The sequence below is a fragment of the Danio rerio genome, chromosome 11, assembly GCF_049306965.1.
Source record: "Danio rerio strain Tuebingen ecotype United States chromosome 11, GRCz12tu, whole genome shotgun sequence".
Classification (NCBI taxonomy): domain Eukaryota; kingdom Metazoa; phylum Chordata; class Actinopteri; order Cypriniformes; family Danionidae; genus Danio; species Danio rerio.
In genome coordinates, this window is record NC_133186.1 from 40,506,797 (window position 1) to 40,531,998 (window position 25,202).

General features: G+C 37.8%; 1 protein-coding gene and 1 long non-coding RNA gene across 3 annotated transcripts in view; one reads left to right on the forward strand and one right to left on the reverse strand.

The window, feature by feature from the left end:
* The window catches only part of sox13 (SRY-box transcription factor 13), a 675,553-nt gene that overhangs the window by 334,547 nt on the left and 315,804 nt on the right, over window positions 1–25,202 (forward strand). The gene's annotated exons all lie outside the window — the stretch shown is intronic.
* Window positions 1,903–25,202, reverse strand: part of LOC141376663 (uncharacterized) — a 39,602-nt gene continuing 16,302 nt past the window's right edge. Inside the window, exons 3-4 of one of the 2 annotated variants that reach the window (XR_012387338.1) lie at window positions 17,723–17,931; window positions 14,899–17,200 (exon numbers count right to left, since the gene is read on the reverse strand). This is a non-coding gene — a long non-coding RNA (uncharacterized lncRNA). Of the gene's footprint in view, window positions 2,028–14,898; window positions 17,201–17,722; window positions 17,932–25,202 lie in introns of those variants that run through there. The other variant, XR_012387339.1, reaches the window with a different exon arrangement.

Here is a 25,202-nt window from a genome sequence, read left to right on the forward strand (position 1 = left end):
TATTTGCAGTATGCAACCATTATTTTGTATGTTATACTGTTCAAATGAATGCATCTCACACAGTACTGTAGATAAGACTGATATATTCTCTGCTACAGAGAATATCTTCCACAAAAGTGGCTCAGCACAACAAATCAAGCAGATTTAGTGGCCTCTTTGTCGTTTTTGGGACTGATTTTTATGGAGAGAAAGCAGTAAACAGTCACTGGCACAAATGTTCTGGTATGCATGTTGAGCATACAGTTACGGTTAATGCAACAAGTCTTGTATTGCTATTCATGTCATGCTAGCTAGGCTGCAAATCCAGCTTAGGCCAGCAGCTGTTTTGGAAAGTTGTAACTACAGTGCAAAGAAACTGGATAATCTAGAAAGGGAACATCATTTTCAGAGGGTTTCTCTTTTAAAACAGGTTTATGTTGGGCTTTCGCTTCATCGCTCACCAATTAGTGAAGTCAGCTAAAGCACTCTATTGATTTTCCGTCTCCATTAGTGAAAGGTTGCAACAGTTCACTTGCTAACTGTATTTACCTTTAACCGTGAGGTTAGTCAGTGGTTTTGGGCAAGCCAAGCAGTATGAGAACTGTTGCTCATAGTTAAAGGTGCTGTATGTTTGTTTTTGGCTCTTCAAAAGCATAAAAATACCATATTATATTTACAGATAATTAGCAATCATGCTAAGTTAGCATACCTGTTTATCTAAAAAAACAAAGCTAAAGTCAGTTATTCATTCATTCGTTTGTTTTCTTTGCGGCATGGTCTCTTTACCCTGCTGAAAAAACCAGCTTGAACCAGCCTAAGCTGGTTGGCTGGTTTTAGCTGGTTGACCAGCCTGGTTTTAGAGGGGTTTTGGCCACTTCCAGGCTGGTTTCCAGCCATTTCCAGCCTGGTCTTAGCTGGTCAGGCTAAAAAATGACCAGCTAAAACCAGCTTGACCAGCCTGGTTTAAGCTGGACATAGCCGGTTTTGGCTGGGCTCTCAGCCTGGCTAGGTTGGTCAAGCTGGTTTTAGCCGGTCATCTCCCAGCCTGACCAGCTAAGGCTGAAAATGGCTGAAAACCAGCCTGGAAATGGCCAAACCCCCTCTAAAACCAGCCTAGTTGACCAGCTAAAACCAGCCAACCAGCCTAGGCTGGTTTAAGCTGTTTTTTTCAGTAGGGTATTTATCAGGGGTCGCCACAGTGGAACAAACCACCAACTTATCCAGCATATGTTTTACGCAGTGGATGCCACTCCAGCCGCAACCCAACACTGGGAAACACCCATACACTCACGCATTTACATACTACGAGCAATTTAGCTTATTCTATTCACCTATACCGCATGTGTTTGGACTGTAGATTGTGAAAATTGTGCGTTCAGTGTTAGAAACTCTGCGTTTGTTTTGGTCCCTATAACCCACCCACTGCCAGTTTACCCAATTATATTTCAAAACCCTTGGTTGCCACAGCCTATTTAATTTTTGTCATAAATGCTGCCGCAATCTATGCAGACGTAGCTAAAAATGCGACCTCCAGAGTAGAGACCTGTATGGGATCAGTTTTTCAGTCATGCTCCTGCAAAATTCAGTCCTGCTCACACCCAAATATATACTATTTTCTTTCGCTCCCGCTCACAGTATTCAAGTTTTCTTCCACTCCTGCCCACAAAAGGTAGCATGGTAAACATATAAGTTGCTTTAATTTCACAGCTTCTTCCTGTTATTTTGGAGTCCCATGAGTAATTGTATACTCCCGCAACTAACACATGCAACATAGGGTCATTCTAAGAATGTAGCCCTATATACACTTCAGTAGATTGCGAATTATGTAGCCAGATGTACATATGGCTGCATTTTGTCTTTAAAATGAACGCTGCAGGGCGGTATAACATCATTCCTTTTTGCACTTACCAGCTGACTGCTTACCTCCGTATAGACAGCTTTTCTTCTGTTACCAGTTTGTCCAGTGGCTCGCGATGTACGTCGGCAGACTTGAGACACAGAGAGGGGTTGACCATGATGACAGGGTTCGAGTCAGATGAAGAACAGTTCTAGAAAGCAGGCAAGACAAAAACAGAAGCCAAAAAATAAAATAAACAAGTAAATACCAGGGTGAGATTGTGATAAAATCTGAAAGCGAGCATAAAATCAGGCGAGGGCTTTTCTTTTACTGGACTGCTTTTGAAAACATCGTTGGCCTCCATGATTATGAAAAACAATAATCGAGATAAAGCAGTTAAATTGCATCACACACCTCTCTAAATTTCTTTACATTCATACCTCCTCAAAGCCAGACTGCAGTAAAATCATGTAAATTGAGTTTTGCAGCATGGGACGTGATTGTTATTTGTATTATTAAGTGTTTATTTTATATTTTTAAAATATTCATTCATGTTTTTAAACGCATGAAACAGAATTTGTGCTGCTCAATGCATGCGCTCCAAGGATCTATTTCCCCACCAATGTCAACAGCAAATCTACGCCCTTGGTTTGAACAAACAAACATAATTTTTTGAGTGTATAAGAGAGTGCCTGGTGCGTATGGAGAGGAAAGTGTCTCCTACAGGTGGTTTGTCAACCCCACTCACCTGCATGAAGCATGCTCAGAAATGCACAATGTTTTCCCAGAAAAATATATTGTTTATAATGAAGATTAAAAGAAATATTTTTCATTACTTTTATTTTCTTTGTTTCAACATTTTCTCCTTCATTTCTTTTTAATTCAGGTTTAATTTCAACCAATACAAGTCACAAGCAAGAAGATTACAGCATAACAAAAAAGAAAAAAGAGAGAAGTGAGGATTGTTGTTTCCCAAAACACTCTGACAGGAACACTTCTTTATACGTTCCCTGAAGTACAAAGTAATTCTTCAATTTCTGACATCTGTTCTGAGAAATATGTGAAGATCTGTGGTTGTGGCTTTAACTCACGAGGCTTTATCAACCTCTTACTCGTAATCTAACATTTGAAGAACAACACGCATTCCAAAGACGGTTTTTCATCCAGCGCTTTGTAAGTGAAGGACGTAAAATGACATTGTCAGAGATTACTTTTCAAAATGCAGGACAGAGTAGTTGTTTTTGTAGTCAGGAGTGCTAAAAAGTTTCACAGCGCATAAAACAGGAGCATTCATTATCACCTCTGTCCAAGGCCTTGTTCATCTGATATTAAAGTGTTTTTGGCTATCAAATCTGTCCATCTGCTAATAAGAAACACATGCACTTGCACTTAACTTATTATAGGCCAAAAAATGCATGTGGTTATGTAAACATGGTACTTTATCAGAGAAAGGTCATAAACAGCTGAAGGATAAACTGTTAGTCACAGGAAGATTTGTGCCCCTTATGCCAATTTCATCCAGCATGTAACAGAATTAACCTGCTGTCTGCTGGCTTATTAAAGTATGCATGTGTGAAAAATGTGACAGGAAAACAGATCTAAGTGCATCCAGACAAGGTAAATACTTTGCAGTAAGGGAGCTGGAGATATCCCACAAAATCTGATGCTATCTTGGCCCAATGTTCTCATCTCAGATAGTACAAGTTAAAATATTACAATTTAAATGCTGTATATTTGAATGATGCAGTATCTTAAGCGGTATCTTTTTCAGGAACGCCAATACATATTTCAACAAGACAATGCAAAACCAAATTCTGCACACATTACAAAGTCCTAGCTGTGAAGGAAGGGGATACAGGTACTTGACTGGCCTGTCTGCAGCCCTGACTTGTCTCCAATACAGAATCGATGGTGCATTTTAAAGCACAAAATGCAACAACGAAGACTTCATACTGTTGCATATCACTGAAAAAAGTGTTGCATGCAGAACTGTTGCAAACAATTTACTTTTGTTGAATTTAAACAAACAAATTAAGTTTAGTAATGTTCAACTTAATTTGTTTGTTTAAATTCAGCCCAAATTAATTTTTTACAACCACTTAACGTAAAAAAAAAGAGTAAATCCAAGGAATCATCTTTGAATAAATTTTTTCAGTGTACCTTAACACTTGTTTGCAGGAAGAATGCAACAAAATTACATCTGAAACACTTCATCACTTGGTCTTTTCAGTCTCTATATGTATAACATTACAAAGTGGTGAATGCTTTATTGTTTTTTTTAAATGTGTTGCTAGAAACAAAATTGAAAAATAATTTTGAATAATAAAATAAAAAATCACGAAGAACACATTAAATAATTTGTTGTGTTATCTGCAATGAAATACATGTCAAAGTAAATTTGGAATTTTTTGTAAACTTTTTCTGATACGGTATTCTGTATTTTGAAGAATGTTAGAAAACTATGGCCATTGACATCCATAGCAAGAAAGAAAATACAATGGATCTGGTTCCTGGTTTAACATTAACATTCTTCTAAATATCTTATTTTGTGTTCAGCTGAAAAAAATTCAAACAGTTTTACATTTTGGACAATAATATTTAAGTTGTTCATTTTTGGGTGAACTGTCTCTTTAATTAAGTCTAGCTGATGCACTTTAAACTATTGATTTGCAAGTAAACAAGACAAAATATTACTTGAGTAAGCTGCCTTATGTGAGTTATCAGCACATTGGTGTACATTTAAATGCAACACATGGGCAATATTATTGAATGACAATAACAGCTTACTAATAAATAGCCAAGTGAATGAAAAGAATGTGGATGGCAGCCTTGATTACGTTGTTTTGGTGGACTTTCTCACAACCAAAGAACGAATGCATTCAAACACATGAACGCTTACACTTTAAGCAATCTGATGTACAGTATAATACATTTCAACTATCAGTGGAAGTGGACAAAAGCATTTTAGACAACTTTTAGTATTTTCAACCCTGCTTTTACACCCTGTATTTGCCATCATCCACTTGTAATCAGAATGACGAAAACACCTTTTAAAACCAAAATGGAAGTGTACAGTAAGACTATAGAGCTATAAAATGAAAGTGCATGCTTTATTTACTCTTGTGTGACTTGAATGAAATCTCAGACCCTTGACTTCACTCTTGGAAATCTGAGCACAGTATGAGACACTGAAGAAATGTGTTCTGAGACACTTGAGATTACCATGGTCTTTTCTCAGCACAAGTATAAAAAAAAAAAAAAAAAAGAGAACAAAGAGTTTCCTTTCCATTATACTTACTGTACAATTCCAAAGTAAAACCATATGAATATGCATATATACATTTAAATTAGGTTACAGGTTCACAAGTTCACCTAATTTTAAACTCTATTTTTGCTCTCCGTGTCTCATTATATAAAGAGTTCTGAACAGCAGGTACATTTGGACTCTTTGAAGATATCAGAATACGCTGCTCCTGAAAAAAACATATGCCCATAAGACCCATGAGCGTGAATTTACATTTCAAAAACTGCGGAAACATCATCATTAGAACCAATTATTCCAGATAAACAAATACCAAGTCTTGGCAAATACACTGCAATCATTTTAAACGCGGCCTAATTAGAGTTTCACGCACTATTGACGAACAGCAGCTCTTGGCCAAAGCAAAAAAAAAGATGATGATGACCCTTTTTAGCGAGTTAAAAACATTACGCGAGCACCTGAACCGTGTCTAAAGCGATTGCTAATATTCCAGCAGTCGTTCCACACGCAACCTGCAGGAAATCCGTGTAATTCTGTCGGAAAACACAGCATGCTGTTTCACCTCAAAACGACTTTCCAAATTCAATCCGGCGAGAGCCGACGACAGTTTAGCGAGTAACTAATGGCTGATCCCACAGTGCATTTCAGCCACCTGTCATATCTCAAGAGAGACAGGTAAACACAGACAGCGACAGTGACAAGTCCTGCATCCGCCGCCAGTTTGGAGCTGATAGTCAGAAGAAAACAAACCCATCAGAGGAGCTCGCACGGATAAAGGAGACATGCAGAGAAGGGTCATTTCACAGAGGCTCTTCTTGGCGCCTGTGCGTAATTGCAAAATTGCAGCGTCGGAGCCCTCATGTTAATCGGGTTACGGCGGACATAAGCGTGATGATTCATCCCCCAGATGATACTCTATATATCGGCTAGATTGTAAAAGCGATTAAGTCCAGCCTCCACTCAAACGGCCTAAACATGGGGCTGCATCTTATGCGTCTCTGATGGTTTTGCATTAACATTTGCGCAGACACGTAGCGTCGAGGCGAGGGATACAACCTTGATGGGATCAGCAAGGTCACGGTGAACAATTATGGGCTGCCTCATTACTTTGCTATGCGCTCCGGGGTTGCCATGGAAACCCTTATGAGGTGACAGATGAGTGGAGCTGGATCGGCCTCCCACGCGCCGTCACGTCGAGCTCCCCGAAGACTCTCTCCACTCGCTGATAATAGTTCGCCCAGGGACCCAGACGCATTGTTTAAAATAAAACAGCCATTACACAGCAAATTCATCAGAGTTAAATTCTCGGTGTTGAAGCATTTAAGAGTAAAGTGTTGACGTTAAAGAGTTAGATTTTGATAAATGAATATAATTAGAGTTAAAATTGATTTTATTCAGTGCGAAATCAAGGAGTTAACTTTTCAACACTTGGTGGTGTTATTTCCAACATCCGGGAATTCATGCAGCCCCAGTCACTGAAGAATTTTCCAGACGCCATTTTCCATCTGAGGTTGAGAACAGCAACTGGTGAGTCAAACTACCTAAATGTTGGTATTTTACTGACTTTCTTTAAGGAAATACAGTTGTAAACATATTGTTAAGTTAATAACTTTAGAATGGAGTGACAATTTTAAACTTCTGCGGTTCATTCATGGTCGTTTGTGTATCTAGCTTAACTGCATTACTATTGACTTCTTTTCAAGAATGTTTTTTATAAATGCTCACGCATACATAGTGCATAAAAACATCAAATGTACATGTTCATCACATTTCTGTCACGCTTAATGCCATTTTGTGCGTTGTTACCCATCTGTAAAATAAAATCGACACTTCTCCTTTAATTCGAAGCCAAACTAGCGAGGGAATCCCCGGAGCGCCTAGCCTAACGTTACTCTGCCCGGATGCTAACGGCAACACAGGACGGTTTCCATGAGCTCTGGAGAGTTTCTAAAACATATCTGGTGAGTAAATGAACATATGCTTACTTGTAAAAGGCTTCCTGACTGAAACATATGATTGTTTGTTATTCGTGTATGTTAATTTGGTTATTTTAAACACCGCGGCCCTTTTAAACTGGTTGATTCGTGGCCGTCCATATACCGTTAGTCCATAGACTCGCTTGAATTATATTAAGTGTTGACAACCATTAAAGTCGGAATGTTAACATTAATGTCTTCAAATGACCGCGTTTGCACTTTATCAGACATTTGACGTTACAGAAGTCTCCTGGAAGTTGCGGGACTAACGTTAACGTTATCCCGCAAATGCACAGAGACTCCCAGATGCCCAAGTAGATACCCGCAAATGAATGATAATCTCCTGGAAATCGCGCGTCTCCCGCCCGGTCATTAAACACTTTGCACACCCCTCTCCACCGCATCCCTCCCAGCTCTTCAGGTACGTCGCGCGCAAGTCACCCCCACCGCTCTTTAGGTACGTCGCGCGCAACTCACCTCATTGCTCTTCAGGTACTCATCTCTCCCGCTACCTCCCGCAAATCAACTCTGTATCCCCCGAAAATGACTTTTCCCAACTCGGGATGTCTGACGTTAGTAAGTTAGGCTATTTCTGTAGTCAGGAACATCTTAGTCAAGCTTTTTCTCCCACATGATATTGTGCTTAAAACTATAGGCTAAACTTAGCATGCACTGTACACAACATTTCCGTTTTATTAAAGACAATTTAGTGCATTGTAAACAGCCACCTGTCTGTAAAATTAATCAACTGATTCATATTTGAGCAGCCTAATGATGATACAGGTTTGATTTGTAGATTTATTATCAATAATCAACATCTGAATCAAAAGATATCTGAAAAAGTGTGAGGTATACTTTGTGATGTTTATCTCTCTTTTTTATCTGAAGGTTATGCATATGTGTTAGATACTAATGTGTTGTTGTTTTTTAACAGCCACAGTTCTCTATACAAAAACACAAGACCCTGTGACGGTGGCTGATTAGAGACGGATGATGTATTTCCAGAGTTGGTGAAATGACCAAGCACACCTTCTTGGTCATATGTGGTGATAATAATGAAGGTATGTTTGATAAAGTTCTGTATTTGTTTCACATAAGCTGAGAGGGTATTAGAGCATTAGAGAATAACAAATGACATGAAGGTGATAAGTTTTGTATTGTGGGTGAACTGTTACTTAAATAATGTTTTGCTCTTTGCTTTGCACTTTTCCTCTTCTGCTTATCCTAATATTTTAGATTCTATTTGGACCTGAAACATCTGCTAGACTCCAGGAAAGGTGGCGTCAATACTGGACCTGAAAGGGCCTAACAAGTTGAATCTGGTAAAGAAACACGCACACACACACACACACACATACACACACACACACACACACACACACATGCACGCACAAGCTTACAGAAAACTGTAAGTTTATGAATATTTTTTACACTGTGCACAGCAAATTCATCAGAGTTAAATTCTCGGTGTTGAAGCATTTCAGAGTAAAGTGTTGACGTTAAAGAGTTAGATTTTGATAAATGAATATAATAAGAGTTGATTGATTTTATTCAGTCCGAAATCAAGGAGTTAACTTTTCAACACTTGGTGGTGTTATTTCCAACATCCGGGAATTCATGCAGCCCCAGTCACTGAAGAATTTTCCAGACGCCATTTTCCATCTGAGGTTTAGAACAGCAACTGGTGAGTCAAACTACCTAAATGTTGGTATTTTACTGACTTTCTTTAAGGAAATACAGTTGTAAACATATTGTTAAGTTAATAACTTTAGAATGGAGTGACAATTTTAAACTTCTGCGGTTCATTCATGGTCGTTTGTGTATCTAGCTTAACTGCATTACTATTGACTTCTTTTCAAGAATGTTTTTATAAATGCTCACGCATACATAGTGCATAAAACATCAAATGTACATGTTCAACACATTTCTGTCACGCTTAATGCCATTTTGTGCGTTGTTACCCATCTGTAAAATAAAATAGACACTTCTCCTTTAATTCGAAGCCAAACTAGCGAGGGAATCCCCGGAGCGCCTAGCCTACTCTGCCCGGATGCTAACGGCAACACAGGACGGTTTCCATACGCTCTGGAGAGTTTCTAAAACATATCTGGTGAGTAAATGAACATGCTAACTTGTAAAAGGCTTCCTGACTGAAACATATGATTGTTTGTTATTCGTGTATGTTAATTTGGTTATTTTAAACACCGCGGCTCTTTTAAACTGGTTCATTTGTGGCCGTCCATATAACGTTACCGTTAGTCCATAGACTCGTGTGATAACGTAACAGTTACGCTTGAATTATATTAAGTGTTGACAACCATTAAAGTCGAAATGTTAACATTAATGTCTACAAATGACCGCGTTTGCACTTTATCAGACATTTGACGTTATAGAAGTCTCCCGGAAGTTGCGGGACTAACGTTAACGTTATCCCGCAAATGCACAGAGACTCCCAGATGCCCAAGTAGATGCCCGCAAATGAATGATAATCTCCTGGAAATCGCGCGTCTCCCGCCCGGTCATTAAACACTTTGCACACCCCTCTCCACCGCATCCCTCCCAGCTCTTCAGGTACGTCGCGCGCAAGTCACCCCCACCGCTCTTTAGGTACGTCGCGCGCAACTCATCTCATTGCTCTTCAGGTACTCATCTCTCCCGCTACCTCCCGCAAATCAACTCTGTATCCCCCGAAAATGACTTTTCCCAACTCGGGATGTCTGACGTTAGTAAGTTAGCTATTTCTGTAGTCAGGAACATCTTAGTCAAGCTTTTTCTCCCACATATTGTGCTTAAAACTATAGGCTAAACTTAGCATGTACTGTACACAACATTTCCGTTTTATTAAAGACAATTTAGTGCGTTGTAAACAGCCACCTGTCTGTAAAATTAACCAACTGATTCATATTTGAGCAGCCTAATGATGATACAGGTTTGATTTGTAGATTTATTATCAATAATCAACATCTGAATCAAAAGATATCTGAAAAAGTGTGAGGCATACTTTGTGATGTTTATCTCTCTTTTTAATCTAATGGTTATGCATATGTGTTAGATACTAATGTTTTGTTGTTTTTTTAACAGCCACAGTTCTCTATACAATAACACAAGACCCTGTGACGGTGGCTGATTAGAGACGGATGATGTATTTCCAGAGTTGGTGAAATGACCAAGCACACCTTCTTGGTCATGTGGTGATAATAATGAAGGTATGTTTGATAAAGTTCTGTATTTGTTTCACATAAGCTGAGAGGGTATTAGAGCATTAGAGAATAACAAATGACATGAAGGTGATAAGTTTTGTATTGTAGGTGAACTGTTACTTAAATAATGTTTTGCTCTTTGCTTTGCACTTTTCCTCTTCTGCTTATCCTAATATTTTAGATTCTATTTGGACCTGAAACATCTGCTAGACTCCAGGAAAGGTGGCGTCAATACTGGACCTGAAAGGGCCTAACAAGTTGAATCTGGTAAAGAAACACGCACGCACGCACACACACACATACACACACACACACACACACACACGCACACACACACGCACACGCTTACTGAAATTTGTAAGTTTATGAATATTTTTTACACTGTGGCCAATATTTTGGGGAAGTCAGCATCACTAAATGATATAAAAAATTTTAAGCTCCTCTAAATTTTGCTCCAAGTGTGTTAAATTCAGGATTCTGGACAGACAGCTGCCTGTTTTTCCAGTTCTAGTCATAGTGGTTAACCTAATTATTTTTGGAGATCCAACAGTGATGTATGTGTTTTTTCTACTTTTCCATATCCTGTCACCTCAACCAGCTGGGAGAGTCAAGTTGTGGATCATCATGAAGATTTTCAAAAGGTGAGTTTAGATTTCTTGTATGTTTTATTTACTTTAAATGTTCTTTTAAATATATCATAGAATTTGATTGCAATTTGTTTTCAAACATTTTTCTTAGTCATGCTGGAGTCTTGAAGAGTTCCTAGATGAGCATCACCCTATATACGTGCATCAGGAACCACCAGACGAGCGATCAGCAGCTACTACATCGTCATGGATAAAAAGGTCATCCTGTGGCTGGGAAGCACTTCATTCACAGGACATGCTTGATGAGATTTCCTAGCTCCAGTTTGTTTTTACACAAGTTTACAGCATTTATACCTTCATTTAAACTGCTGTGTTTGATATGGAGGACCAAGGAAACACCAGAAGTGAAAGATTTGCACGCCAAGTTGTTTAAAATGTAATTTCAGAAGAATACTATGCGTTCAGAAGAAAACTATGAGTGACGATATATTGAACTTTCAAATGGCTCTGATGAAACATCAAGTTTGGACCAAAGGACTGAAACAGCCTTTTTGAGCACTGGTCATAAATATTTTGTTGATACTGTCTGTACTAATAAAACATTTAAAGCATATTTGACATTGTTGCATTTTAAAAACTGAATGAATTGTTGAAGTGGTGAATGTTTTCAAATAAAATGTTTTTTCTTTTGTAATTTACAGTCTATTTGACCTTTTTACCATATTTACACTCAAGAGAGTTGAATAAAATAACAATATATTACACCAGGCGGTGTTAAATATAGTTACTAGGGATGTAACGGTATCAGAATTTCACGGTACGGTAATACCTCGGTATGAATGTCACGGTACGGTATTTATTGAATCATTTACAGGAAAAAACAAAACTTATGAAAATACTCCAAAAAAGTGCCAAAAGTGTCAATGACATACAAATTAGCCATCTATCTGTAAGCTTTGAAACAGGAACTTCAATTTTAATAACAAAAAATTATTAAACCATGTAAAAAAAAATAAAGTTTCAATTTAGTATTGTTGAAAACTCATCACATTCAACATTTAATCACACTCAGCCCATCTACCCAGATGAGAGCTCTGCTAGTCGGACTTCTCATCAAGCATCTCCCGCTGGATCTAATCTCACTATATTTATTAAACGGGATATTTCATTTATCTTGTTGTCTTTATCTAACGACATATTCCCTGACTTTGGGCATTGGAATCTATTACTTGTTCTCAGGTAACGTGTTTTGGCTGAGCGCAAAGATAAGTTAATGATTAATGTAACCACGTACATTCTGTATATTGACTGATCGCTTGCCTTTATTTCCTATAATGTATAAACTTATTGTATGTTTTACTTTTAAAATGGCCATTATCGATTCTTAAAACTGATACTCAGCAAAAGAGAGGCTGTGTTTCGTATTTTCACTGAAATTGAAAGGAGGCAGTTGTTATCGGCTCCGTTTTGTTATAAATATCCACACAGTGAAGATGACGCTCATCTTATGCAGCACGACGCCTCAACATGTCTGCTGTCTAAGTTGCTAATATTAAAATGAAAATAGGCAGTTCCTTAAATCATGTTTACATTTTATTGTTGAGAAAGTGAAACAACGAAGCCAGGGTGATGTGAATGAAGTTATAAAGTACACTGTTCCCTTTGAAGATTTACCCGTGTCCTCGGTATAGTCTGCTTTTCCATATCAAACTGAGAAGAAGAGACTGCAGCCTTGATCAAACTTGCGAAGTCTGAACTTACACGGAGAGAATGCAGGACTTAACTGTGCGTGTTAGGCTACTTAATATTCAGGAAAAGCCCCAATCAGAGAGGCAAACGTCAGCAGCCCCGCCTCCGTTTTAGATGTCTCCGTTTTCCATCATCCACAATGAGACGGAGCTGCAGCTTTTCAAGAATGAAAACAGCCTCTCCAGCGTTTTCGAAACGCTCCGTTTTCGGCGCTCGAGAACTCCGGCGTAGTGTGGACGGTTGGCGTAACCGTAGCAAAACTTATGCGTTTTCAAACTAAAACCCATTAGTGTTAACGGGGCCTTAGAGTTTTCCAGCTCTTTTTATCCCCGCTTCTAGCAGCACACTCCATTTCCGCATTACTGGATCTGTAGCGACAACAGACCGCAAGGGCTGATGGTCAAGCATGGGCTGATGGCAATTGTAGTTTTCGCTATCTCCCGTTCGCTTCATTCGCCTGAGCAAATTTTCTCAGAAGACCTATAGTTTTACCGAGTCATGCGACTTCGGTAATATCGAAAAAAATTAATATTGCGGTATGACGGTATTTACAATACCGTTACATCCCTAATAGTTACATATTTTAACTCTGCCCAGAGTTAAAATTAACCCTTACTTCGGTGTCAATGTGCCAACCCTTTTGAAAGTGTTGATTCAACTCTGTTTTGAGTGGACCCCATGAGACACGTTCAAAGGGTTGAAATTAACACCCATAGAGTTGTTTTGGGTCCCCATATTTTGCTGTGTGGCCAATATTTTGGGGAAGTCAGCATCACTAAATGATATAAAAGATTTTAAGCTCCTCTAAATTTTGCTCCAAGTGTTGTGTTAAATTCAGGATTCTGGACAGACAGCTGCCTGTTTTTCCAGTTCTAGTCATAGTGGTTAACCTAATTGTTTTTGGAGATCCAACAGTGATGTATGTGTTTTTTCTACTTTTCCATATCCTGTCACCTCATCCAGCTGGGAGAGTCAAGTTGTGGATCATCATGAAGATTTTCAAAAGGTGAGTTTAGATTTCTTGTATGTTTTATTTACTTTAAATGTTCTTTTAAATATATCATAGAATTTGATTGCAATTTGTTTTCAAACATTTTTCTTAGTCATGCTGGAGTCTTGAAGAGTTCTTAGATGAGCATCACCCTATATCCGTGCATCAGGAACCACCAGACGAGCGATCAGCAGTTGCTACATCGTCATGGATAAAAAGGTCATCCTGTGGCTGGGAAGCACTTCATTCACAGGACATGCTTGATGAGATTTCCTAGCTCCAGTTTGTTTTTACACAAGTTTACAGCATTTATACCTTCATTTAAACTGCTGTGTTTGATATGGAGGACCAAGGAAACACCAGAAGTGAAAGATTTGCACGCCAAGTTGTTTAAAATGTAATTTCAGAAGAATACTATGCGTTCAGAAGAAAACTATGAGTGACGATATATTGAACTTTCAAATGGCTCTGATGAAACATCAAGTTTGGACCAAAGGACTGAAACAGCCTTTTTGAGCACTGGTCATACATATTTTGTTGATACTGTCTGTACTAATAAAACATTTAAAGCATATTTGACATTGTTGCATTTTAAAAACTGAATGAATTGTTGAAGTGGTGAATGTTTTCAAATAAAATGTTTTTTCTTTTGTAATTTACAGTCTATTTGACCTTTTTACCATATTTACACTCAAGAGAGTTGAATAAAATAACAATATATTACACCAGGCGGTGTTAAATATAGTTACATATTTTAACTCTGCCCAGAGTTAAAATTAACCCTTACTTCGGTGTCAATGTGCCAACCCTTTTGAAAGTGTTGATTTAACTCTGTTTTGAGTGGACCCCATGAGACACTTTCAAAGGGTTGAAATTAACACCCATAGAGTTGTTTTGGGTCCCCATATTTTGCTGTGTAGGAGTGGGATGCTGGAGTGAGATATTGCTGTACACAAATAGGCCATTTTGCCATAACTGGGACATAGTTACTGAATAACAACAAGACCTAGATATGATGATGATGATGATGATGATTTTTTCTTGTTGCAATAAAGGAGAGGCTTTTGCTAGACATTGCTAGGTTGTAAATTAGAGGCACATTTGACATAATTCATAATTATATCATTGTTATTGGACTTTATTTATAGACAGTGTGCTGCTGTTGGGCTTTGGAATTTTTTTATCTTGTGAATTCTTGTTGGTTTGTTTCTACATGAACACATCAACATTTAGATTTAGACTTGAATAGTATTGATTAAAACATCAATATGGCATAGGAGATTTTTATCTTAATAATGCAACATCAACATTAATTTTCATTTCAGCTTAGTCCCTTTATTAATCAGGGGTCGCCACAGCGGAATGAACTTCCAATTTATCCAACATATGTTTTTCGCTGCGGATACCCTTCCAACCGCAACCCAATACTGAGAAACACCCATACATACTCATTCACACACATACACTTCAGCTAATTTAGCTTATTCAATTCACCTGTAGCGCATGTTTTTGGACTGTGGGGGAAACCGGCGCACCTGGAGGAAACCCACGCAAACACTGGGAGAACATGCAAACTCCAACTGTCCAGCTGGTGCTTGAACCATTGACCTTCTCGCTGTGAGGTGATCGTGCTACCTATTGCGCCACCATGACGCCCATTATTTAACTTATTTTATTTTAAATTTCAGAAGATAATTAACAGTCTTTATTTGCACAAAAATCCACAAATGTACCATGGTAAAACCTTGTTTATTTAGTTAACCATTGTGCTGGCCATTGACAAGGTATTTTCAGTGCCTGTTATCCATTATGTGAGTATTTATACAGTATGTTTATGTATAAATGCTGAACTATGATTAATAAATGCTACAAAAGAATACTTAATGTATATTAGTCTTTTGTGCATGTGGTTGTATGTTTGTTTTACTGAAAACAGCTGGTTTTAGACCATATTAATTCAAACCAGGCACATTCTGAAAACGTACCACTATAAACATTTCTGGAGAGCCCCAAATACATCCCAGGAGCTACGTTTTTTTGCAGTTTTTGTTTTGGCGAATCCACCAGAGGCTGTTGTGTACACTTTTTCCGATCTCAAATTGCCATTCGTGCCTGCTGCTCTTGCGACAATCCACCAGAGGCCGCTGTCGACTGACTGAGAAACTGACTGACTGACAGATCGACTGACCCACCCTCCAGCTTCCATAAACACAATCAATAGGTTTCCCTGTTCCGTACACCCATCTGATAGTGTTTTCAAAAGTAATCCAGAAAAAGAAAAGCCCTCGCTCGGTTTTTACCATGTTTTCAGATGTTTTCAATTTTACCACATTCTCACCCTGTTTTTTACTTGTTTTTTATTTTTTGGTGCCTGTTTTTGTCTTCCCCTGCTTTCTGGAACCGTTCTTCGCCAGACGTGAACCCTGTTGTCGTGATCAGCTCCTCTTTGCTTCTTAAGTCTGCCAACATACATGGCGAGCTAACTGGACAAGCTGGTAACAGCGGGAAAGCCAACCATACGGAGATCAGTGGTCAGCTGGTAAGCACGAAAAGGAATGATGTCATACCGCTCTGTAGCATTCGTTTCAAAAAGGAAATGCAGCCGTATGTACTTCTGGCTATGTAATTTGCGATCTACAGAAATGTATATAGGGCTACGTTTTCAGAAAGAGCCCATGTTGCATTAATTCATTAGTATGGTCATGGGCGTAAATAAATATAAAATTCTCCTATGAGCGAATTTTGAAAGGGACACAAGGTGTCAACATTAATTAAGACACTTAAGGACAGAACAGAAATTATTTGATAAAAAAAAATACAATGGGGTCAGTTTGGACGCATCACAGTGCTCATTTAGTAAATGCACAGCTAAACTATATGCTAGTTGTGGCCGTTAATGTTAAGTTAACATTATCCCAAGTTGTCACAAATAAAACAATGCTTGGGAAATGGCTTTGGCGTGTTAGTTGTAGTGCACTATACAACAAGCTATTGTAAACAAGCTAACGTTAACTACATAACTAATGTTTTATTCAATGATATAGCAGATTCATGGAAAATTACATCGGTAATGAACATTTTTGCCACAACTAATTTATGAAAGAGTCTGCATCAACTACATTAAAGAGAATCACTCACATAATTTACAGTGAATAAAATACCATACTTACTGGAGTTCAACATTAACTGAGCCGCGGGAGTCGCAAAACCCGACCAGATTTCTGCGGCGCGGGAATAAATTTCAAACAATTTACCGACAAGAGCGGTCGGTAACTGGTTTAATTTTGGACGGGAGCAAGCGAGCAAGCATATGTATGTGTGTGAAAGAGACAGCATGATGCTGTGTTTAGCTTGTTTGTTGCTGTGTGTGAGTGTGTGTGTTTATACAGACAGCTTGTTATAGGCTGTCTGGACTCTGTTCAGCTGGGTGGTTTTCGGTTTTGTACTCCCTTATCCACCCCTCAGATTGGAGGGTTTTCAAGCATGAACCTCCTATTTAAAGACATGCCATAGCATCTCAATTGGATTCAGGTCAGGTCAGGTCATTGTCTAGGCCACTCCAACATTTTCATAATTTCTTTTTAAGCTGTTCAGAAGTGCGAGGGATGTCTGGGGGTTTCTAAATAAATATTTGGAAGAAAAGTATAAAAAAAATGAATAAAAACTAAATTATTACATAAATATTTTATAGATATTTATAAATAAACAACAATGGGTATAATTATGTTTTAAAAAATAGTAATATGTTAAGTAAGAATTTAACTTCATAATAACACATTTATAATTATAACATTTTTAAAGCATAAATTATGTTTTAAATAAGAAACTATACAAATGTTTATATGTATATATATATATATATATATATATATATATATATATATATATATATATATATATATATATTATATATATATATATATATAAATTTTGCTAACATATAGTAGCCCAGTTTGTGCTGTTTACTGTGCTATTAGATTGTATACAAATGTTAAAAAGCAACCCCAGAGGGTTAAATAAAGTATGTCCGTATGTTCTGTTGTATTCAAATACTAAACATTAGCAAGCCAGTCTTTGGTATATGGTGAATATTCAAGTACGAATTTGAGTGTTTTAAAGTGTATTGACTGTGCCTACTTACCATGGTAAAGTTTTGCAAGGGCACAGAAGTCGGTCATCTGGGCTGCTTCAATCTCGCCAGCTCTCATCTCTTTCCTTTATGGCATTTTGATTTTGAATGGCACCATTCATTACAACTCTCCCAACAACACGCGGGGAGAAATATTTCAGGCCGAGCTGTCTGTGGGACCCCAGACTTCCATAAAACCTGTCCAGACAGCTGTGAAGAAACTGACACACGAAGAGAAGAGATGAAACGCCTCATGAATAAAGGTGAGGAGTGAGTTAGTTATTCAGTGGCGTTTGAGTGATGCCAAAGGCTACAGAAGGAGGTGAGAGGAACAGGTTGAATGGAGGCAGGGTTGAGGAGAAGCGGGGGCTCTAGAGACCGACCCGTCTCTTTTCAAGCAAAACGCCAAGCCAAGTGTGTGGCACAATGTGACGTGACAAAACTAGGGCCATCCTGTTATAATTAGCTGAGCTATTTACAGAGACATGACCAAACAGATCACTTCTGTTGTAACTGCGGATAAGTCACAGCGTCATCAAAATATGTCTTTGTTTGTTGTGAATATTCACCCTCTAGTGGCAAAATCTACATACTGCGCCTTCAACGATTATGTTTTTTTCTTCTAAACTTTGACATAAATGTCAAAACCAGTAGAGAATAAAAACAAACAATAGTAGTTTGGGACTTTTTAAAGGTCCTGTGAAGTGCAGTTAATATTCGATTCTTTGACTCAATCTCAACTGAAAATGAAAATAGGTTAGGGCATAGAGTAGCTCTTCTCCTTTTTTTAAAAAACAGCCAATAGTGTTTTGTTTCAACACAGCTCTGCCAGAGAGAGTGGTTGAGCTTAAGCGCATCAAATGAAATGCAAATGAGAAGCGGCTTGAAGGGGCGGGGCATGGCAGACACTACAGAGCATTTGACTGGTCAATATTTGATTAGAACTTGAAGTATAATGTGTTGTGAAAAAGATCGTTGATCCATTTAGGGCAGGGGTGCCCAAACCATTTCTTGAGAAGGGCCAAAATTTGGCCGAAGGAAAATATAGTACATTTATTAATTTTCTTTTTAGGCTTATTCCCTTTATGAATCTGGGGTCGCCACAGTGGAATAAACTGCCAACTTATCCAGCATATGTTTTTTTACACATTGAATAAATTTCCAGCTATACAACCCAGTACTGGGAAACATTCATACACACTAATTCACAGACATAAAATACGGACAGTTTTAGCTTACCCAATTCACCAATGTCTTTGGACAGGAGCACTCAGAGGAAACCCATGCAAATAAGGAGACAACATGCCAACTCCACACAGAAATGCCAAATGACCCAGCCAAGGGTCGAACCAGGGACCTTCTTGCTGTGAGGTGATCGTGCTACCCACTGCGCCACCATAACGGCAGTAAATATAGTTGCCATGGGTAATTTCCTAATTTATTTAATAATATTGAAAAATAACTAGAAAAAATTTCTTTATATTAACTAATATACATTTGGTAACACTTTATTTTGATGGTCAATTTGAGCATTAGAATCCTGTCTGCTTAATATTTGTTGATACTGACATTTAACAGACCTTTAACAAACATTTAACTGACTATCAGTGGTGTAAAGTAATTACAAATACTCAAATTATTGTAATTGAGTAGTTTTTCTAAGGAATTGTAATTTACTAAGTAGTTTTAAAAATGTGTACTTTTACTTACCCTTGAGTACATTTTTAGTGCTGTATCTGTACTTTTGATTTACTACTTTGCTTCAACCTGCAGTCACTACTTTATTTTTTCTTGTCTTTGGAGATTAGAAAATTCAGTCCTGTGATTCCAGTCCAAACAAACCACACATAGAAGGTAAATCACATCATAATGAACTACCTTAAGACATGTGCGACTTATAACTGCAGCAAACTGTTTGGAAGCATTAAAAGTGTCCAAGAAGATGTCCAAAGTCTTTTACACGCATTGATCCAGAGACTGTTTAGATGCATGCCACTGATGAGAAAATGACTGATGTTTACTGTATGATGACCGAAATGGCCTTAAACACCCAGCAGGCACAAGACATCAACATGACGTCATATTGACGTTGTACCCCAATGTCATAGAGATGTTGCATTTTGTTTGAAAATGAAAAATGGGGTCACATTAGAACTTAATGTCTGGCCAACTTCAATGTCCAATGTGCAACCTAAAACCAACCAAATATCAACGTCTAATGATGTTACAGCTTGACGTTGTGTGGACGTTCAACGCAATCTTATTGCAATTCATAACTTTTTGATTTAGTGGCTAATTCGTATGAATTCATACAATCTAATTCGTACAAATTAGTACGATTTGCTCATCACCCAATGAAGGTTGGGGTTAGGGGTGGGGTTGGGTGCCACGCCTCCTTTTTAAAATCGTACGAATTAGCCACTAAACTGACAAAACGTAAAATACATACGTTACCTCAACCTAAACCTAAAATCAACCAAATATCAATGTCATTTGATGCATTATTGACAACAAAATAACGTTGTCTTTATACGCTGGCTAAACATTTGGTCACCTGACATCACAATCTAAATCTAACCTAATATTAATGTCTTATGATGTTGTGTGCCTACTGACCAATAACTAAATGCACTACAGAATGTTACGTTTACACACATCCACAAATTACATGTAAACACATCAGCTTTTTACAGCGTAATACTCACTACTCACTAATCTTGAGTACTTTTGAAAGCTCTACTTTTTATTCATACTCTGAGTAGTATTTACAACCGATACTGTTTACTCTACTTGCACTACATTTTTAGGCAAGTAATGGGTCTTTTACCTGAGTCTGATTTTTCAGTACTCTTTCCACCACTGCTGACTATAAGAAACTTCCCAAGTACATGTCAACTTACACTAACCCTAACCCCCACCCCAACCTAACAGTCTACTTATAATCTAATGAGAAATAGTTGGCATGTAGATGCAATGTACTGTAACTTAAATTCAACAAATGGACCATCAAAATAAAATGTGACCACATATATTTTTTAAAACATATATATATTTTTTTACATTTTATAATGAACTTATCACAGTAAAACCAAAACAATATTATTTATAACAGACTGGAGTTAGACTAGTTTTTGCCTTGATTTGCTCACCGATGTCTTCTGCATAGTCCTCTATGCGTCAAGACATTTTTTACAGTTTAAAAAGTCATTCACAACATTTAATTGAAACATGTTGTTGTAACTAAGAAATAATACATACAAACAAACAACAATAAAGCTTACATCAAATTAAAAATGATTATCTCTTTTAAAGGCATTCGCCCCAACACTCTCCCTCTGTTCTCAGATGGGATGGTGGGCCAAATCAACGGTTACAATGGGCCAACTTTGGCTCGCGGGCCATACTTTAGGCATCTCTGATTTAGGTGGAAGTGACAAACTGTATGATTTGGATGTTTACATCTGTTTTGAAGCACACTAGCTTATATATATCGTTAAAATTACTGATATTAACATCTAAAAAAAACCTTTAACCAGCAACTGCACACATAGATTAGTTTAGATATAATAATATGATCACACTTTATTTTAAAGTCTCCGTGAACTGAAAGTTTCCGAGACTAGTATAACTGATACTAGTATTAGATTTAGGTAGGCAACAAGAAGTTTTAACTAATTTTTTAGATCTTGAACATTGTGTATTTCAGCATAAGGGCATAACTGCTTATCGACAGACATGTTTTTTTCTGTAAATACACCTATATATAAATGCAAATATGTGATATTTTTTTTTTTTTGTGTGTTAAATCCTCTAGCATGGACATTATAAACATATTCACCACGTTAGACACTATGAAAACCCAAAGGAGTTTGCTTACAAATAGCCATTGCAGTAATAAAACATTTTATCATCTTACCTTCATATTTGTGCAGATAATTTGAAGAAGAACTTGTACCAAAACTGGAATATCACATATAACACTTACAAATAAAAACAATTTTCATCCAGTCAAAGAAAACAAAATCATCTCCTCCTGATAAACAGGTGCCAAATATCAAAAAGAAAAATGGAATTTGCTTTTTGTTTTGAAAAGATATTTTACTATGTGGTCGGTCCTGCTTTGTCTATTAATCCTGTTTTATGTTTGGGTCACAGATCACAATATCTGTTAAAACTTAAGCGACAGGAGTTATTTGATGCATATATTGGAATTTATTTAGTGTGCAACGATGTGTTTCTATTGTAGTTTAGGCACATCTTTTCTTATCTGATAAAAAGTTTATCCAATTCAGTTGTGCGTATGATATTTTATGTGCATTTTTAAAATATTTGCACAGTTTGGTGACTCCTTCAAGCAGTTATAAGATATTTCAAAATGCGCATAAAAATAGGTGGATCGAAACATTGATCTGGCTACCAGTTTCCACCATTCTTTAAAATATCTTCTTTTGTGTTCAACAGGAATTAATGGTGAGCAAATTGTCATTTCTAGGTGAACCATCCATTTATACCCCACCCCTGAATGTTTATCCTCATTTTTTTGAGTGCAGTGTCCACTTTCCTTCCTTCCATCCATTCATCCATCCATCCATCCAAACAACCATCCAACCAACCAACCAACCAACCAACCAACCAACCAACCAACCAACCAACCAACCACCCATCCAACCAACCATCCATTTAACCAACCATCCAACCAACCAACCATCCATCCAACCAACCAACCAACCAACCAACCAACCAACCAACCAACCAACCAACCAACGAATCAACCAACCAACCAACCAACCAACCAACCAACCAACCAACCAACCAACCAACCAACGAATCAACCAACCAACCAACCAACCAACCAACCAACCAACCAACCAACCAACCAACCAACCAACCAGTCAACCAACCAACCAACCAACCAACCAAGCAACCAACCAACCAACCAACCAACCAACCAACCAACCAACCAACCAACCAACCAACCAACCAACCAACCAACCAACCAGTCAACCAACCAACCTACCTACCAACCAACCAACCAACCAACCAACCAGTCAACCAACCAACTTACCTACCAACCAACCAGCCAACCTACCTACCTACCAACCTACCTACCTGCCTATCTGTGAGGTAGCCGTACGTAAAAACATGGAAGTGGAATGAATCCAAATGCTGGAGGTTTATTAAATAAACAGCATGCATCAAACAAAGACAGAATCGTAATCATAAATCAGGCAAAGTCAAGCAAACAAAGAGGCTGTCCGAAAAAGCAAACAAGACCAAAATGAGTCCAAATGAGTCCAAAATCCAAAAGCAGTAGTCAAAAAGGCAGGCAAAGAGGTCATAACATAATGGCAAACACAGTAACAGTAGAAACAGTAGGAAAACGCTTGGTGAGGCAGTGAAACTATCAATACTTCGCAAAGAACAGACATAAACAATGTGCTTATATATGGTGGCTACCAGTCAATATTAGGGACCCTCTGGTGGGCGGATGAATGGTAATCAGCCATATTCGTTACACATTCTATCTATCTATCTATTAGTCAATCAATCTCATGCATGAAGTTTCTCTGTAACAGTATTTCCAATAATGCATTACACTCAATATGGATAAAATACATCTGTGGCAGCTTTCGTTTAATCAGAAATGTAATACTGAAGTCCTCTGAGGTAATTCTCATGAATCAATATAAGCTGAATGTGTTTTTACACTTGGCAGGTTCGCTGTGATTAAAACGAACTCTGCTGCGACTGCTCTGTTAGTACATCTGAAAAATGTCAGCATGACATAGACACATCTGATGACATAATGTCCTGTTCATATTAAATGTTTAGATGTATTTTGTCTATGCAGTATGTACGGGTCCCACTTTATATTAAGTAGCTTTAAATACTTGGTATTTATCAAAAAATAAATACAATACACCCAATAAATGCGCTATATAAATCCACATTACTTACTTACTACAAAAAAAAAAAAAAAAGCCGTCTGTACAGAGGTGAGCGGTCAGCCACTAAAAGGAACAGAAACTATTAGTGGCATCATATCACCACGTAGCATTCGTTTTAAAGACAAAATGCAGCCAGATATACCTCTGGCTACATCATTTTTGCTCTCCAGTAATGTAGACAGAGGTACATATCCACAATAAGCCTCTGTTGCAATATTTTTCACCCGACTGCACTTTAAAAAACACTAAAAATGTTGGACGAGCAGCACAAATCATTTTGGAGTGTGTTTTGTTTGTTCATATTTGACCCAGCGTTGGGTTAATACAATTATTAGTGTTGGAATTAAAATCATGCTCATTTAAACTTCACCATGGCACCAAATGATTTCATGGTTGGTTTTAGATTAAACCCAAATCAGTACCCCTCATTTTCATTGTAGGTAATGTATATCGAGGAAACTAACATGAAAATATCATATATGTGCAAATAACCCTTTGCCTAAGACCTGATTATTGGCTGTTGTGAAAGGCCAGGAGGATTATCCGGCTTAGGAAATTAATCAAACACCTCTGCGAGCTTTCTGAACATCTTGGGTGATTATTTATTCATATGACAACCAGGCCAGTCAATATTGCAATAAACCACATCTTCATGCAACTATTGTCTGTCTTCCTTGGGGATGGGGAGGGAGGGATGAGGTTTGCTGTTCATCTCGTATCTGGCAGTGGTCTCATTCTGACCTCAAGCCAAGCTCTTTCTTTGAGGCAGAATAGCTGAAATTGGACATTGAAAAGCCTCAAGATGGGCCGTGATGCTGCCATTAGTCAAAAGGTGGCACTGTTTCACTGCTCACTTCAAGCCCATATTTCAGCTCACAAAGATGCTTTTCAAACTGTCTTGAGATAACACAAAATGAGACAGATCCCCCGTTTGAAGGCACGCCAAACAAAGGAATCTTGTACTAAGCATGACATTAGCTCGCCACTTTTAAATCGCAGAGAGGAACAATAGATTGTTACACAATAAAGCCCAAAGTTTCACACTGAGTTAAATGTACCAAATGACATAATTAGCACACTGATTAAACTCATTTGTGGGGCTGATGGGACGGGGTGGATGAATCTTGATGCTCAGATAAATGTTGGATGAAACCGGCTTGATTAGAAAATAAAATGAAGCCGAGCGCTTGGTTGCCGTTTGAGTACACTCATTGGAGCAGCTATTGTTGTATCAAATTTGCATATTACACAATATTTAGAACATCGAAGCGGCGTTTCAAATAGCATTTTTTTTATTTGGTTTAAAAATGTCTTAGTCTTTTGATAGTAAACACATTTTTACTGCATTCTAGATCCATGTTACTGCGTCAAATGATTTTGGGCAAGTTTTTAAAAAGGGAGAGTTCATCTAAAAATGAAACTCACTCACTATTTATTCTCCCACTCAAGTGGTTCTAAACCTGAATTAGTTTTATGTTGAACACAAAATAAGATGTTTTGAAGAAAGCTGAAAACCTGTAACCATTGACATCCATAGAAAAAAA